The 18944-nt window shown below is 45.0% G+C and overlaps 2 pseudogenes; both read left to right on the forward strand.

The window, feature by feature from the left end:
• Positions 1-18944, forward strand: part of LOC143385449 (SAGA-associated factor 29-like) — a 77362-nt pseudogene that overhangs the window by 42084 nt on the left and 16334 nt on the right.
• Positions 15172-15496, forward strand: LOC143385251 (cysteine-rich PDZ-binding protein pseudogene; annotated as a pseudogene).

Below are 18944 nucleotides of genomic sequence, written 5' to 3' on the forward strand. Positions count from 1 at the left end.
GAGAGTGGGCTGCCTTCTTGTTCCTTTGTAATACTATCCCTTATCATTTTTGAATGGAATATTCTATCCAACAGCTCCCCTCAATAAATAGGGTGGTTTCAGGCATGCTCTCTTTCATCTGCCCCCTCTTGTTTCCCTTGTGAGAAACAAGGGGCCGAGGAACCATCACTGAACACCCCCGAAAAGGCATTTTCTGTGTCTGTGTGATGATTTAGCAGCCAGCCCAATTCACCTGGAGTGACCCTGACTGATTTAGCCACGTGTTAAGGCAACAGAAAAATTTTTCTAATGGACCATGTCAAAGGGGGAGAACAGAGGGGAAAGATGGGGTGCAGGTCAGCTCACCTTCCTGCTGACTATAGGCCAGTGTCTGGACACCAAGGGCTCAGGCCAGAGCAGCCTCAGGCATCCCAGGAACTGCAGGTTCTGAAAACAGGGCAAGTCCAGAGTGCTGAGTGGGCAGAGGGTGAAGGGAACAATGTATTGTATTTTTTTTTGTTTTCTTGAGGCAGGATAAGATAGAAAAGGAAAAGGAGGGCAGAGCCTAGTAATGGTGGGAGGAAGCCCTGGGATCATGGCTCCCACGTTACTTCACTGGGCATGACAAATGGCTGGTAGACAACAACCCCAAAGGTGCCTTTCTTTCCCTGGGTGGGGAGGCTGGGGTAGGAAGAGTCACAGGGTTATAGGGAGGAAGAGCTCCCCATCTCTTCTGCCTTAACCTATTTGGCTTACAATCAAGTTCCAGCTGGGCACTGGAAGTTGGAGTCTGAGTCACAGATGGGAGTCTCCCGACCCTCAACACTAGTGAGTCCTCAGTACCAAGATGGACAAACCCAGGCGGAGGGGTCTCCATGTTGGGAGAGCCTGGCCAGATGCTGGGGCCAGTGCTCCTCCCGTCCATTTCTGCTCTGTTCACCCACACCTCCCTGCAAATACCAAAAGGAACCTTTGACACAAAACTTTTGTCCAGTCTGTGGTGAAGGGGAGTGGGTAAAGAAAACCTGCAGTGACAGGGTTGGGAGGCTGAGGGTCAGGTGTCCAGCATGTCTGTCCAGTGTTCCTGTTGGTCAAAGGCAGCCTAGGAGATGGGGGCGGATGAACAAGCGGGGGCTAGAATTCCTTCCCACCTCTTCTAGTTCCAAGCCATCTTCCTCCCCAGTGCCCAGCTGGCACAGCCGATGCAGTCCCCAAAGCAGTGGGTTCTCCCAGCTGCCAAGGGTGCTCTTGGTAGCAGATGATACAGATTCAGGCTTCTCCCTGGGGGCCAAGGACTCAGGTGCCCCTGCCTGGACTGGACCACTGGGCACCCTCTCCCCAGAGCTAGGCCAGGCTGGGAAAGAGGACAGCACTCACCTAGGACATTGGCCCTCAGGGGCAGAAGCTGCCCTGGCTCTTCCTGAAGGAACTCCTCTGCCAGGCAGATCACATGGGCCTTTAGGGGACAGCCAGGGTGAGGGCAACACAGGGGACTGTCTTCATCCTGACAGTGATGGCAGATAGGAGAAGGATGGCAGGAAATTATCATTTACATTTATTGAACCTCTGCCCTGAGGTGGACTCTATTCTAAAATAGAATAGAGAGGCTGAGGGAAGTTGAGTCTGAAGAGTGGGGAGGCTGGTGACAAGATAACAAAACTATTTAGTCTTCCAGACAACAATAAGGATTAAGACTAAAGTGGGCCAGGCATGGCACCACATGACTGTCATTCCAGTAACCTGGGAGGCCCAGGTAAGGTAATGGTATGTTCCCAGCCATTCTGGATGACACAGGGAGACTCTGAATCAAAATCAAGAACAAAGGGCAGGGACACAGTGGCTCAGTGGCACAGTGCTTGCCTAGCACATGTTGGGCACTGGGTTCTATCCTCAGCACCACATAAAAATAAACAAAGGCCTGATGTCCATCTACAGCTATAATTTTTTTTAGAAAATTAAAAATAAAAATTTTAAAATATAAAAACAAAAAGGGCTGGGGATGTATTGCGGTGGTAGAAGGCCTTGGGTTCAACCTCTGTGCCTCAAAAATAATTAAATGAATAGATAAAATAGAGGAAATGAGCACAAAGAATGTGGGGATGAGTGTATGGAGTACTGCGTACATGGCATACCTTAAGGGAAACTGAGTGGCAGGCCACTCCTAGGTGCATGGGCGGCAGACGCTTACCCCGTAGGCACAGCCCCGGGCTTGAAGCCACATGTTGCAGTCCCAGCGCTTCCTCCATGCCTGCCCTTGATTGGTCGCTGCAAGGACAGTTAGCAGAAATTACATTGGTGGCTGCCTATAATCCACCTAGCTACTGCCTGAGTATATACGCATGGTAACTGTGCAATAAAATCAGATGTGCTTCCTGCTTGGTCTCCAGAGGTCTTAACAACTCTGCAGCCACACTGTCCTCTACCCTGTTCCGTGGACCTCCTCACTGGACGAGAGAGAGCCCACGCAGCTGGCTCCAGAGCAGGGACCTGAGGTAAGCAGTGAGGAAGGGAAAGACTCGCAGCAGCCACACCCTTTCCTAAGCTTACCTCAGGTCTTGGTTCAGATATTTCCCCTGGCCCTTGCCAACCTCAGCCCCGCCTCCAGTCTCATCCACCTCCACGTAGCCCAGCTGACTCTTCCCTATAATGCAGCTTCTGCCAGGCATTGCCTTTCTCGTGACAGCCAGTGTACGGTGGGACCGGGGAGCGGGGGCTGATGGTGGACCTCACTGAGATGGGCCCCGATGCACAGGGTTCAGCCCAAAGAGCAGGTAAATGCCCAAGAAATGTCACTGTCTTGCTTCACCCACCACGGGGCCCATGGGACATTTTGGGTCAGGGGCTGAATTCTGGGAATGTGATTTTTGAAAGACAAGTGACTCACCTGAGATGGAGATTCAACCAAGAGATTTTGTTGGGGGGGCTGCCCAAAGGAGAGGCAGAGAGCAGAGAGAGGAGTGGAGGAGGGGAGGGAGGGAGGGAGGGAGGGAGGGAGGGAGGGAGAGAGAAAGAGAGAAGAGAAAGAAGAGGAAGAGGGCAAAGAGGAAGAGAGCAGAGAAAAGACGAGGGCAGACAGAAAGAGAGAGAGAGAGCATGTGCTTACAAGCTTTGGCTTCAGAAGCTTTGCATAGGGGACGAGGTGGGTGCTGATTGGCAGGGTGACTCAGGAACAGTGAGCGGACACTGTGTCCTGTGGGGATTGGTGGAGGAAACATTTGAATTTGGTGCTCTTGGCTTGGCACCCTTTGGAGAGGAGGGGGAGAGGTAATGGATTCCATGATATTCTTGGAGAAGGGGGAATTTCCCACACACCCAACATTCCTCCCTTTTTGTTTTTGTGTTGGGAGCAGGGCAACGAAATCGTCTGGCTTCTTCCTGCTGGAGAGGGACGAAGAGTGTGAAGGAAGGGAGGAATGGTCAGGGTGTGGGGACAAGAGAAGCGTAGCTGTAAAGGCCAGAGTGCTGAAGATGTGAATTTCCTTGGGGCCAAAATCAATGAAAGTTCCTTGAAGCCATAGGACATGGATAGTCTCAATCCAATCCTTGTCCCTGCAAATGGGGGGAGTCCGCCAGCTATCCTGTTGGAGGGCCTCCGCGAACTCCACGATCCAGGTGTGCCACATGTGAGCCTAAAAACACCCAAGATACCCGGAGGCAAGGAGAAGAAGAGGGAAGAGGAGATACCACATTAGCTTCTGGCCAGAGATCCAGTGAGAGGGACTGGCTGAGAAAAGACCAGTGGTCAGGAGGAGGAACACGAGAGTGAGTGGGCCCAGACATGCTGGGTAACAGGCTAGTGAAGTTCCCGCAGTCATGTTTCTGTTTTGTAGCTCCACATCCATGATGGTGAGGTTCCGTCAGCCATGGGGGGTGAGGCCTTCACGTAAGGGACAGATGTCCTTTGAGGTAACCAGTAGCTGGAAATCCCTGAGGAGAAGCTGGTTAAAGGTCTGATTAGATATTTTGCCTAGTTGATTCTATAGGAATTTATGATACTTGGTAGAAAGGCACAAAACAAGAAAATCCCCATTATTGGGGCAATCTGGGATGTCTGAGGAAGCAGACAGAGTAGGTATGAGGGAAGTGGATGCCAGGAGGGTGGCAAAGAGAAGGGTGGAGCTAGAGTGAGGCATGTTGTTGTGAGAGTTTCTCGGGGTTGAGAAGGGTCCTCCTCGGGAAGGGGGGAAGGAACCCGCAGGCATGAGATGTGGAGCTTTAAAGGATTCTCAGGAGTATTTGTGGGAGGAGGATGGTGGACGGTCAGTCTGGGCTCTCTTGGTTAGAGGTGGGGCCGCTTTCAGCCTGGAAATGTGAATCCATGAAGTCAGTTTGCTTGGGGTTAAGGGGAAAGAGACGCATGACGTGGAGGGATCAGGTAATAGAGTTTCCTGGTGTTTCCAAATCTGTGTTTTGATAAAACTAAGAAGGGGATGACTGAGATATTTTGGAAGGATGCAGGGTGAAGGAGTCATCCCATGTGATTCTTGACCCTGGGCATGTGTGTGAAATCCAATTGCCAGTCGGCTCCTGGAAATCCTGAGAAAGGGGAATGGTGAAGAAAGTATCCTTCAGGTCAATGACTGAGAAGAAAGGAAGAAGAGTAAGGAATAGGAGAGAAGATGGTGTAGGGGGTTGGCACCAGAGGGTGAAAGGCTCCAACTGCCTCGTTAATGATTCATAGGTCTTGTACAAGGCGGTACTGTCCATTAGGTTTCTTTATGGCCAAATTGGAGTATTGTAAGGGAAGGGGGTAGGTCTTATTAAGCTCTTGTGCCATGGGTCCTTAATAATGGGCTGTAGGCCCTGAAGACTGCTAGTTGGAAGGGGGTATTGAAGTTGACAAGGGAAATGCTGAGGGTGCTTAAGATGAATTCTGACAGGACACAGTGAGCCAGAGAGGGGGTGGAAGTGTCTCAAACTTGAGGGTTTACTTCTGGAGGGAGAGAAGGAGGGGAGCCTGTGGACATGTGGGTTGCTTCTGCAAGGGTGAGTATAAAGAAAGGCTGGGATGGAATGTGATGGAGGCAAGGAATTTGGCTAAGATGTCCGTTCCCAACAGGGGAATGGGACATTGGGACAATACCAAAAACTGGTGGGAGAAAAGATGGTGGTAAAACCTACAAGAAAGCATGGGGGTTTTAAGGGGAAGGATTGTTTGTCCCCCCACCTTGACAATGGGGGGAAAGGATGGAACAGTAGGTCCCCAAAACTCCCTCAAGACTGAATAAGTGGCCCCTGTGTCTAAAAGGAAGTTAACCAGGCATCCATCCACCATAATAGTGACCCTGGGCTCCTGAAAGGTGATGGTGGTCATCAGGGAGGGAGTCCTAAGGTCCCTTCAGTCATCTGTTGCCAGCCCCAAAAGATCCAGATCTGGGCTTGGGGCGAATCCGGATTCGGCTCCCTTTTGGGGGCCGGGGCAGTCCATGGCCCAGTGACCCCTTAATTGGCATTTAGGGCATGGACGCATAGGTGGCCTGGGATTCAGACACTCTCATGCCCAGGGTCCCTCTGTCCCACACTTTTTAAACAGGGCCTAGGGGCCATCTTTGGGGGGGTACTGCCAGGGCCCAGAAACAAAGGGGCCCATGGGGTAGGTCCCCGTAGAGTCTGTGCCAGCAACTGGTTTTTTTGCTTTCTGGTCTGCTCTTCCTGGTTGTGGTACACCTTAAAGCCTGTGGCCAGGACTTCAGTCTGAGGAGTCAAGGGTCAGTTTTGCCTGAATGCTGGGGTAGATCTGGGAAAAGAAGTAGGTCATTAGGAGCTGTCTTCCACTGGGGGTCTCAGGGTCTAAATTAGTGTATTGCTGGAGAGCCTTAGTCAGTCTATCTAGGAAGGTGGAAGGGTTCTCATTTTTTGTCCTGAATGATTTCTTGGAGTTTTTCAAAGTTCACCGCCTTCCAAGACCCCTGTCTGAGAACTAGGCAGGTAGAAAATTGGTCCCTCAAGACTAATCATGCCTCGGGCCAGGGTGGTTAGATAGATCTCATCAGCATAATTATGGGCTTGTTCCCAGACCTGCCTGTGTTCCTCTGGGAGAAGGGTTTTGGCCAGGACCTTGTAAATGTCATGAAAAGTAAGGCTTGGAGTAAGTACTAAAACTCCTTTATGTATGAGGCAGAGTTGGTGGTGTAGGAACCCAAGCGTTTTTCAATCTGTGAAAGGTCTGCTATGGAGAAGGGCACACAGACCTAACAATCCCTTCTGCCCCAGCAATCTCTCTCAAAGGAGCCATAATTGAAATAGGGTGTGGCTGGACAGGGGAACAGGTGAAGAAGGACTGAAGGAGAAAATGGGGTAGGGCCCAAAGAAGGAGGAGCAGAAGTGGGGACTGGCACAGATGAGCAAGAGGAGAGTGGGGGGAGGGGCTTGGGCAAGATATGGTGGTGGCTGTTGGCTGGATCTGTGGATGAGGAGGCAGAAAGAGAGAAGGGTTTATAAGCCAAGAGGACATGCTTTGGATTGCAAGAGGTACAGAGAGTCATATTTGAGCAAAGGAGGAAGAAAGCCTGAATATATAAAAATCTCTGCTCATTTTTTTGATCACACATAATAATTGTAGAGATCCTGTAAAATCCCCCACCTAATGACCCATAAGGGGGCCAATGATTTTGGTTATCTAAGGGATAATTGGGCCAATCCTGAGTAGAGAATTTTATCAATTTCTTGGGTTTGATCTCTGGGGTTGGGCAGAGGGTGTCCAAATTGTCCAGGAGACATTTGAGAGGGGAGTCAGCTGGCAGGGAGGAGGTGCCCCCCCATGGGGCTAAGGGTAAGATAGGTTGACTGGAGAGGCGTCCCAAATATCAGAATAAGACCTCAGGCTGAGGATAGGGTCGTCACCAAAAACCCTCTGGTGAGGTGCCCTCCTAGAGGGCCCTGGGAGCTATGGGTCACCTGGCACCAGGGTTTCCGACCTAGAGGGGAAAAGAGGAGACCCATGCTCGAGGAGGGGAAGGAGCTTGCCAGTTCTCAAGCTGGCTGAGGCCTGTTACAAGGGGAAGACTCCAAGAGGAGTACTGCAACCGTGAAGGTCTGGGTGGGGTGTATTCCTCCACGCGAGACACCACAGGGGCTGCTGGATATCAGTGGCCAGTTCCCTGTTACTGTGCCTCATTGGGTTTAGGAGTCTGGAGAGGGGGACTTACCAATTCGTAGGCTGATGGTGGAAGCAAAGCAGCAATCGAGAAGATGGGTGTAGGTTGGTTTCCGCTCAGGTGGTGATCTCCGGCAGGACGGGAGTCCTGCTTAAAGACAAGGGAGCCCCATCTGAGTCAGGGCACCAATGAAAGGCAAGAGACTCACCCAAGACGGAGGTTCAACCAAGAGATTTTATTGGGGGGCTGCCCGAAGGAGAGGCAGAGAGCAGAGAGAGGAGAGGAGGAGGGCAGAGAGAGAAAGAGAGAGAGGAGAGAAAGAAGAGGAAGAGGGCAAAGATGAAGAGAGCAGAGAGAGGAGGAGGGCAGAGAGAGAGCATGTGCTTACAAGCTTCAGCTTAAGAAGGGTTGCATAGGGGACATTGGGGGTGCTGATTGGCAGGGTGACTCAGGAACAGCGAGCGGACACTGTGTCCTGTGGGGATTGGTGGAGGAAACCTTTGAAAAGGAGGGGGCTTGGCACCCTTTGGAAAGGAGGGGGAGAGGTAAGGGATTTCATGCTGTTCTTGGAGAAAGGGGGATCTCCCACACACCCAACAATTTCTGTGACCAAGGACCCAGGGGAGGGCTTTGGTAGCTAGGACTACAAGATGCTTGTTTTGAAAAGGGACCCGCAGGTGTAGGCGAGGCACGTAGCAGCTCATAGCAGGTGCAGCTTAGCGCCTGGCCTCCAGGCCAGAGCCAGAGGTCCAAGCCCCGCCCCAGAACACCGGAGGCAGAACACGTGGCCAGCGCCAACCAATTAGCGAGCACTGGGGCACGGTCAGTCCTCACGCGGACTCTGATTGGCTAGCTGATGGCTGGCCTCAAACTCTTGACTGTTGGAGTCGCCTTCTCGCCTGAGGGAGGGGGTGCTGCGCTGAGTACACCCCAGTGAGGACGTCCCAGCGGAAGTGGCTTCACTAAGGACCCGTGGCTGAGTCCCAGGGGGCCTTCTGTCTCTTCTGGGTCGCCTTCGCCCCTGGGCTGCTGCGATGAGACAGCGCAGACCGCCTCTGGGAGGAGCTGCAGCGGGACTTGGAGGACGAGTAAGCAGTGAGTGGAGTGGCCTGGGTCCTCCCTAGGAGGGAAGAGGGCTCCTGGGGCCAGGTAGGACCTGCTTCCCATCCTTCTGCCCCCAAGGAGGTGGGGAGTATAGTATTTAGCCTTCATTGGGAGGTAAGGGCCATTGTAGCCCTTTTAAGTATAGCCCTTCCCTTACCCTGCACCAGTTTTGACGTTAGTTAATTGTGTAGATCATAGCCCGAGCTCCTCCTGTCAGGGCCTGGGGCAACCCCGTGTTAGGGAGAAATAGAAGGCAGACTGCCCGCCCAGGTGCACTTACTAGCCAAGTTTGTTTGCACACCATTCTGCCTTGCCCACCCACTTGCAAGGATGTGTTTGATTTCTTGTGGCACCTTGATATTTCTAACAGTGGAGACTAGATTCTGGGAAAGTGCCAACAAGGGTAATAGACCCCTCAGGGACTATAAGACCACTAATAACTCTATTTCCAGAGAGCTGGGGCTTCCTGTTTGCTACTGGCATTGAAGATGGAGAGATGATAAAGTGCTCAGGGTTTCAGAGCCCTTACCAGATGAAAACCTTGTCCCTCTCTCCAACATTACTCCAACATTAGAGGCATATTAGAGAATCCTTTGCAGGTCCCCCCAGCCATTCAAAAGTCTCAGGGCAAATGGGGCCCCAGCAAGGAGTCTTTTCCAGCTGGAATGCTGATGTTTTCTGGTCCCCAGGAATAAACTCAGTGGCTCCATAAATAAACTTTGGACTTGATGTGGCCACTGGTGAGGACCTTAGGTTTTTCAGAATTGAAAAATTCTATAAACTGGCCCACAGTGCTGACCCCTGTATGCTTTATTTTCCAAGTAGCAATTTGCCTCCTGGTCTCAGTGGATAGGATGTGTCACATTCCCCAGAAAACTACATGCTCATTGCAGGAAAAATGCTGGCCGAAAATTGAAGCATATGGAAAATAAATTCCAGGACACTTCTCCCTACAGCTATTTCCCCGCCTGCCTTCCTACCGCTGTGTGTAGGGAGAGGAGTGTGGCAAATTGGAGCTTTTGTCATTCAGAAGTTAAGGCCTCAGCCAGAGGGAAGGCAGGAAGAGAAAATGGGGGAGAACACAAGAGGAACTCACACCTGACCCCACCTGACTGAACTGGATGTCCCCACTACAGTTGGCCCCAGGGAATTTCCCTACCTGCCCTCCTGTCCCACCCTAAATGAGCCTTCCCACAGTACCTGACCAACTCATCCCAGGACCTTGCTTTACTAAACCCTATAAAACTCAGACTCTTGTTGTAGCCCTTTGTCATTTTCTCTCTTGGACACAGGCCCCTCTGCTTAACAAAAAGCATGGCTTATCCATCCAGGTCTCTCTACTTTTTAGTTATTTTTGTTTTCATTTTGGTTCTGAAACCCAGGAATAGGAGTTTCTGGGGTTCTTTTTAATCCCTTCCTATTCCAACAAACCTCCCTTCCCCACCCTTTGCCTTTCACTCAAAGTCATGTTAAGTGGCCAATTAGACCTAGAAAGTGACCCCTGGATTTCATTTTGGTGCCAAAACCCAGGTATGGGTGTTTTGGGGGTTCTGTTTATCCCTCCCAACACTTTCACGATCATTCAGCACTCCTATGGTTCTCTGAGGTCAGGAAAGCCCCCAGACATGGCTCATGTGGTCACTGCTGAATTCCCAGACTGACTATTCCCCTCTTTCCTTCCTGCTTTATAGAAGGAGACCCTTCACACTCTCCAGAGTCTATTTTGATTAAACAGTGGCTGGTACATGATCTAAATCCAACCCCATTCTTGGGCTAGGTTTTTGCTGCCTTACTGCTACATGGATGGAGCGAGGATCTATATCAGGCCCTTTATTGGTGTTGGAGGTGTTATCCTTCTATCCCTCACTTCTCCAATCCCTCCCTGTACTTAGACCTCTTCCCTGCACCTAAGGCCTCTGGATCAGAGGACACTTTCTGCCATTTTGTTCCTGCAAACAACACTGGTCTTCTCATTTTCAGAGAGGTAGGATCCCTTCTGGTCTCTTGCAGAGGTACCCTTACTGCAACCCTTGCCTTCTGGCTCATCTGGACCCCAGGGATCCTCCACCATTGAGATTGTAGAAAAGGATGCCCTCTTATTCTCCAGTGGAACTATGTACAGTGATGGGAGAGAGGTGTCCCTTATCTAGATGGTGACGTTAGTCAAACCTCTCCAACATGGGGACTAACCAGTCCATCTTACGGGACTCCCCACTATGTTGTTTCATTCAAAACCTCAAAATCCTCTACCTCCAATCTGACCTCAAAAGCAAATGCCTTATTAGGCTGAGTACCCAGACCTTGCCGCAACATAAATTACCCTAAGTTAATGGTCCAAATTTGGGAACTTTGACCTTCAAATTCTCCAAGATTTAGATAATTTCTTCCAACAAAATGACAGATGGTGCCGCAGTCTGGCTGGGCACAATTCAGGAGCCACTTGTCAAAAGAAACTAACTTTATTTTTAGAACCACACACGCCAAACAAAACCGCTCCTCAGGAAAAACCCTCAGAGCTCAACTGCCACCACCGGCTTCCCACAAGCCACTCCCACGACCACCAGCCTCCCCAACTCCCACAATCCTCCTGCTCTTGAGGCCGATTGGCTGGGTCATGTGGGCGGAGCCAAAAAAGTCCCCCAATGAGCAGCTCCGTGGCCTGAAAGGGCAGGGAAACAGCCCAATGAGCATCACCGCAGAGGAGCCAATCAGCTAGATGTTGTTGGGGCCGCTGTGAGCCAATAATCAGCTGGCAGTCTGAAAGGGCGGGGAAATAGCTCAATGAGCATCTCCAATGAGCATCACCGCAGAGGAGCCAATCAGCTAGATGTTGCTGGGGCCACTGTGAGCCAATCATCAGCTGGCAGTCTGAAAGTTTGCTGGGGCCAAGGGGCTCTCAACAGATGGCCTGAAGTTCCTTATCTCCAAGCTTTCTTTGACCTTCACTCAAAGCCCTCATTATGCCAGCCCTGCTCTGCTCCACAACTAATCTTCACTGACTTACAACATTCTTCCTCATTCACTGCCCCCAAAATAGCGGGCAAACACCCTCTTTACAGACACCAGGGGCCCTATAATCCCTCTTCCCACCCCATCCTCAAACCCCACACCCATGCTCCCCCTCCCCCTCACCATTGCCTCCTCTTTCACAATCTAAAACTTTTCCAATGAATTACACGTTCTCTCTCCAGAAAGTGGAAGAGGCCAAAGGGATGGTCTGACAGATATGTTCCAAATTGAGGACAAATTAGGCTCATTTTCTGAAAGTTTTACTACTGAGGCTATTACCAAATATACCACCCTAGATCTCAATACTCCCACCAGTACTTCTTTCTCCATGTTCCATTTATTGGTATATCTGAACCTGATATCTGTAAACAATAAAGAGTCCCAAGACTCCTCAGCAGCAACTTTTAGAGGCTGCTTTCAAAGTCTTTAACAATCAGGAAGACAAGACCAAAAGGAGAAAGAAAAACATCCTAAAGCTACAGTGGGAGGCCATCCTCGCACGTGATTTGAGTTACCTCCCTGGCTGGGTAAGAGGCATTTAGACACAGCTGTGTTAGAGCTTTCCCCACCCTTTCCCAGGTCCGAGGGCTTGTCTGTGCAGAGGTGTGTTTGGCCACTGCCCCGAAGACCCAATCATTGCCCCTGACCTTGGGATTCTGCCCCCCTTAACCTTCATTGGATGGGATTTTCCCTGGGATATTTTGTTCCCCAATAAAAGTCCACTCTCTGGCATGTTCTCTCTCTCTCTCTCTCTCTCTCTCTCTCTCTCTCTCTCTCTCGCTAGTCTCTTCTGTAAACCTCACTACCGCATTAGGTGGCTGGAGGCGGGAGCTAGGAGAAGCCATCTTGGAGCTGGTATTAAAGGTAATAAGAGTTTTATCTCTTTAATTTAAAACTCCCTAGCATTTACTCATGAATTGAACCTTCTTTCATGAAGCCAGCGCTGGTCGCATGGCAGAAGCTACATATTAACTTCTGGCGTCAGCCATCCATAAAAAACTCCTGCTGCTCATGGCCCTCTAAACACCTCCTGTTTCTGATGTGGACACACAAGACACTGGGCAAAAGCCTGCCCTAACCCAAGGCCTCCCCCACCAAGCCCTGTCCCAACTGTAGACAATGGGGATACTGGGAGGTGGACTGTCCCCAGGGAAGTACACTCCTGCCCTCAGTACAACCCATTTCCCCCACTTCCCAAGCCCTATATAGTGATTTACTGGAATGAGGAGGCCCAAACTCCACTGCCACTATCACTTCAGATGATACATTCAAGCCCTCAGTTACAGGCATGGTGAATGGCCAGGTAATTTCTTTTGTGGTCAACACTAGGGCAAGACTTTCCCTTCTACCACAATAGCATGGACCTACTCCCAAAGCAAGTATTATGGGAGTCCCCAAGTTAAAAGCCTTCACCATCATGCCTCCTTTAAGATCTCCTACCATATTTTTTTTAGTACATTCCAGCCCAGACCTGGTCTCTGCACCCCTTAAGCCTCCTGATTATTCCTTACTTTCTGGGATTGACCCCACAGTCTAGGAACACCTCCCAGCCCAATATTGCTAAACACCATCCCCCTGTTCAAATTCAACTAAAAGATCACATTCAAACCTGGCCCATCTGAGAAATAAAACTGGTATCCAGAGGAAACAAATTACAGGACCATACCTTAAGAGACTGATCTTACAAAGAGAAAATGATTAAAATGCTCTAGGCATGAGGTGTATCTCAAACAGCAGATTCCCTTGGCTTCTGCTAGATTCCTATCTCACCAAGGCTTGCATTGAAATGTAAATTGCAGAGGCCTGCCAAGCTTACAGGACTTGGAACCAGAGGGAGAACCCCTTTTAAATCCCAGCCACTATTACTGGCTATCTGACCACTCTGAGGGAAGGAAAATGAAATGGTCAAGTCTTCTTCACCTTGAGAATCCTTACCTAAGTATTTCTGAGCTCTCATTCTTTTACTATCCGAACTCACTCTAATCTGATCCAAAAAGTAAACTCTGATCTGATAAAGATGTTCTGTGTGATCCTTTACTAGAGTTATTAGTGGCTGTGTCATGTTTTTTTTAACTCTTATTTTTAAAAATTCTGTATTTTGAAGCTCATGGTTTTATGGTGAATTCACATTTTGATCCTGTGTGCCTAGATTAACATATTTTTCTGATCAGTCTTATTTTATTCAACTATAGAGGTTTTTACTCTTTTTTCAGAGGCCAATTTGCAAGGGTTAGCTCTAAATCTAATAGCTTCAATAAACATCTGTAGCATTTCAGTGGTGATCTACTTACACAGCTACAAGGTCTTTGTTTCTTGTTTGTCTTTTGTATGTATGCAGACCTGTGTATTGTATTGTTGTACATGGTATCAAAATTGGTATATATATAAATAAGCGCTCATAAATTAAAATTTGAAAGAAAAATGGATCCAAATTCCTTTAGTTTGTATGATTTCAAAAGTTCAATTTAATTAGGTAAACAAATGGAGTAAAGATTAATAACTCACAAGTTTTTCTGGGTTATCAATTAATAGAGCATTGTTTTTTATAAAATGACTAGAATATAATATTCATTGCTTCTAGGATTTTTTTTCAACAAGGAAGAGATGGTTAGTACTATTAAGTACACTTGTGATATCTTGATTTTTACAGTAAGAAATAAATAAATGAGATTTAACATTAATAGGATTAATCTTCATAAATGTGTTTTTTAAGGAGACATCTGATTAATTTACAAAGTTAAAGTGCTAACTGATAAATATAAAATCATGTACTCTTGACCTTTTAAATTCATATAATATATTTAAACATTATATATGTGTTCATAAATGAGTAAATGGAAAAAGGTTTAAGATTGCCTTGTGTCTGTGTCTGCACTAAAACAAAGTGATTAAGAGTTAAAGTTCTAACATATAATTCTATATACAAAATGTCCAAAAGGTTTTAGCTGTGTTTCAATTAGAGTACTGTAAATAGCATAAAGTACTTTATCTTAATAATTTAGAGTAATTTGTTTAAATTCAGAAATTTCATTAAGATTGTTTCAAAATGAAAAAATGGGGGGGGGGAGGTGTCAACAACCAGGTATGAGATAAAAGAAGGTTACAGATATGGAAATACATTTTAACTAGGGAAAGTAAAAGAAAAAGAAAATTTTCTGGATGAGAAAGTCTTTGTGTGGTAAAGTAAAAAGTTGTAAAATGCCTAAGTAAGTTGAAAAAAGAGTTTGTGAAGGGTAAATTTCAAAAATTGTGTGTGTAACTAAATTGGTTATATATAAGTAGCACCATCAGTTAAAGCTACTCAAGGTTTTTCTCTAAGGTCAAATATTAATGTACTGATATAGATCAAAGTTTAATCTGTATGTTGAAATAACAAGGATTTTTTTTAAAAATCTTGTCTACAAATATAATCTCTTATGGTCTGTTAAGTTTTATTCTTTAGAGGAACTAGTCTTAAATGTTTTATTCTTTAGAGAAACTGATCTTAAAGGAATTAGGGCTTGTACAACTCTGTTTAAACAGCAACTGTTATTTTAGATTATTATCCTACGTTACAGAGTCTAAATTTCTCTTTAAAAACTTAACTTGGTTTAAATAAAAAATCCATGTGTGAGGCTGGGGTTGTGCCTCAGCAGTAGAGTACTTGCCTAGCATGTGCAAGGCACTGGGTTCGATCCTCAGCACTACTTAAAAATAAATAAAAATAAGATAAAGGTATTGTGTCCAACTACAACAAAAAAAAATATTTAAAAAAATCAGTGTAATTCTGGTACTATTATTGACTTCTTGGTATAGTAAATATATTCATGCAGGAAAGACTGTGGAATGAGATGGACATTATTACCCTAGGTACATGTATGACTGCACATGTGGTGCTCTATCAAGTGCAACCAGAGAAATGAAAAGTTGTGCTTCTCCAGCGGTAGTGTGATGTTTTTGAGTTGCTGCTGCTTCTGCATCTGAGGGAACCATAGATGGAAGGATGGTGTGTGAAAAATGTGAAAAGAAACTTGGTACTGTTATCACTCCAGATACGTGGAAAGATGGTGCAAGAAATACCACAGAAAGTGGTGGAAGAAAGCTGAATGAAAATAAAGCGTTGACTTCAAAAAAAGCAAGATTTGATTCATATGGAAAGAATAAGTTCCCACTTGCAGAATTTGTAAAAGTTCTGTGAACCAACCAGGTTCTCATTACTGCCAGGGGTGTGCCTACAAAAAGGGCATCTGTGCAATGTGTGGAAAAAAGGTTTTGGATACCAAAAACTACAAGAAAACATCTGTGTAGATGTATTGATGAAGTTACTGGCTTTCTGTGATTTTTCTTTCTGCTTTGAATTTTCAAAGCATAAATAGATGTTCAACTTAAAAATAACCTATTTCAGGACAAATGGTTAAGTTTTAGCCAGGAAAGTTGATCAGTATTCATTCTTTTTCTCTCAAAATGTTCTAAACAGCAAAAATGTAACTAATATTTTCCTTTAAGTGGTTATTTTTCTTATGAGCATTTTTTGAACTAAAGTGGCAAATTTAATGAAAAGGTATTTCTGAGTTCTGTATGCACTTTTTAACTTATCATTGTTTTATCTTATCCTCTCCATCCACTTTTATTTATAGATATTGTAAAAGTGAGGAGATTATTGATACTTTGCCTTGAACTTGGCATCCAGAATGAGAATTCAGACCTCATTCCCTTACTAATGGCATAGTTCTTAAGAGTCAGCAGTCCCTTAATGAATTGCAGTTTCAGAGGATATTTAAATATTTGAGGCCATTATTGCTGAATAGATCCTTATTAATTAATTCAGACCCAAATCAAAGACAAGTTGGATTTGTGATTTTTAAAAAATTTGTTTTTGAAGTCAAAGTGCCAGTTCCTTTCATATGTGAACAAGAATACAAGGAGTACTGTGTGTCCATATGAATACGTTGGTTTTCTGAAAGCATATTACACATATTAATCACTTGAATTCAAATTGATATGAAAGCTAGGAGAATGGTATTCATCCATATTGATGTGTATTGAACATGAATCCCCCCTCCTTTGGAAAAGCTCTTTGAAGCAGATAACAAACTTTTTTTTTTAACCTCCTTCCCACCCCTCAAAGAAATAAATAGAACAAAGCCAACATCTTGACTCTTTTTTATAATGTAGATAATTTTAAAAATTTTTTATTCTAATTTGTTATATATGACAGCAGAATGCATTATAAGTCATATTAAGCACATATAAAGCACAATTTTTCATATCTCTGGTTGTATACAAAGTATATTAACACAATTTGTGTCTTCGTACATGTTCTTAGGATAAAGATGTCCATCTCATTTCACCCTCATTTCTACCCCCGTGCCCCCTCCCTTCCCCTCCTACCCCTTTGCCCTACCTAGAGTTTGTCTTATCTTCCCATGCTCCCCCCACAACCCCACTATGAATCAGCTTCCTTATATCAGAGAAAACATTCAGCATTTGGGGGGGGGATTGATTAACTTCACTTAGCATTACATTCTCCAACTCCATCCATTTACCATGTTTTTTTTTCTCTTTTATTGCGGAGTAATATTCCATTGTGTATCTATACCACATTTTCTTTATCCATTCATCTACTGAAGGGCATCTAGGTTCACAGTTTAGCTATTGTGAATTGTACTGCTATAAATAAGGAAGATAAATTGGGAGATGACAATGAGATTTGAATAAAGTTCTTCCTTATATTGCCTTCACAAATTCAAAACTTCTCCTTTTAAAATTCGCAACCTATGTGATTCTGCAATCTTTGTAATGTTTTGAATAACCAATAAAAAAATAAAATTAAAAAAAATAAATAAAAAAATAAAAAAAATAAAAAATAAAATTTGCAACCTACTATAAGTGACCAATAGGATATTCCCTATTTCCAATAGCAGTATGTATAAATTTGTGTCACTATAAAATATGTAGAATATTGCAGATAACATGATAATTTATGTGGTAAAAACATTGCTTTTATTGTCTTAAAATTACTATGAAAAATATTTAAAGTTTTAACTGTACATGATTTTTCAAATAGTATTTTTTAAGATACATTGTTATTTTCCCAGAAAGATTACAATAATAATGCAAAATACATAGTATCTCTGAAGCAAAAAAAAAGTTGTGCTACAATTGTGTACAATGAATCAAAATGCATTCTGCTCTCATATATACTGATTAAAATTAATTAATTAATTAATTTTAAAATTTATATTTTCCAAGTATATGAGTCTTTAAAATATAATGTTTAAAATAACATTCCACCAACCTGGTGTTATTCAAACTAAGGTTTAAAGTAAATGTTTGGGATAATAAAAATCATGTTTCTTAGTTCACAGTTATTATACAAATTCAATGTTTTTACTCTGGTTAATTTCATTTTGTATTTTCCTTGTAAACTCTGTTTTCTGTTAATGCCTTACAGAAGTACAACTTTCAATATAAAAATCTGAGCTATTTGAGATAATAGGTCATCATCTACCAACAGACAGTATATAAGATTAACTTTCAGTACTAACACAGAACCCAATTAAATAAAAGAGGTAAGTGACTGTAAAGTTATAGACATTAAAGTTAAAACCTAGTAATCTTACTTTAAAATGGGTGAAATTGGCTTGCTGGACATTTAAGACCAAAACTTGGGGAATAAAGTTGAAGAACTAAAAGGGTCAATAAAGAAAACAGCCAGTATTTGGCTCTGGCCTCTGAGTCAGCTTGAACCCTGGGACTGCTAAAGTCTTTACAACTCTGGGCCACATGTTACCCCAGCTCGGATAACAAGGCATGGCTCCAGAAGTAGATGTCACCTGCTGGGGTTGAGTGACACTCACCTATTCCTTTGTAATCCTACCCCTTTGCCCTTTGGGGAATGGAATATTCCATGGAACAGCATCCCACAATAAAACCTGGATGTGAGGCATGCTCTCTTCCTTTTCTTGCCTGCCTTGCCTCCGTAGTGGTAGCTGCGTCAAGGGAGCCATCACAGAACCCAAAGAAAAAGGTATTTCTCTGTCTCTGTGTGATTGTTTTGTGCCAGTCTACTTCATCTGGAGTGATCTTGACTGGTTTAGTCATGTGTTGCAACAAATGGTGGCCTGTACAGGGACCTCCAGGGTAAATTTTAGAAATCTAATGGGTTTGGAATTTCTCTCCAGAAGGTAAGCACACTTAAGTTTTCAGAGTATTGTGGGTTGAATTGTAGAATATAAGTGAATTAGACTGAAGAAAAACATTTTTTATGGTAAACTTATAATATCTGGGAATTATTGTCTTTAGAAAGATAACAAATATTTTTGCAATTCTAGAGACCATAAATAAATGTAAAGTGTGGGAGGCCATCCTCGCATGTAACTTGAGTTACCTTCCTGGCTGGGTGAGAGGCACTTAGGCATATTTGTGTCCAGAGCTTTCCTCACCCTTCTCAGGTCTGAGGGCTTGTCCACGTGAAGGAGTGTCTGACCACTACCCCAAAGACCCAATCATCGCCCCTGACCTTGGCATGCTGCCCCCCTTAATCTTCATTGGATGGGATTTTCCCCAGAATTTTTTGTTCCCCAATAAAAGTCCACTCCCTGGCATGTTCTCTTTCTCTCGCTAGCCTCTTCAGTAAACCTCACTACCACAATAGGTGGCTGGAGCTGAAGCTAGGAGGAGCCATCCTGGAGCTGGTTTAAAGGTAATTAGAGTCTTGTCTCTTTAATTCAAGAATCCCTAGCGGTTTCTTACATCTGGAACCTTGATTCATGA

The sequence above is a fragment of the Callospermophilus lateralis genome, chromosome 19 (genome assembly GCF_048772815.1).
Source record: "Callospermophilus lateralis isolate mCalLat2 chromosome 19, mCalLat2.hap1, whole genome shotgun sequence".
Classification (NCBI taxonomy): domain Eukaryota; kingdom Metazoa; phylum Chordata; class Mammalia; order Rodentia; family Sciuridae; genus Callospermophilus; species Callospermophilus lateralis.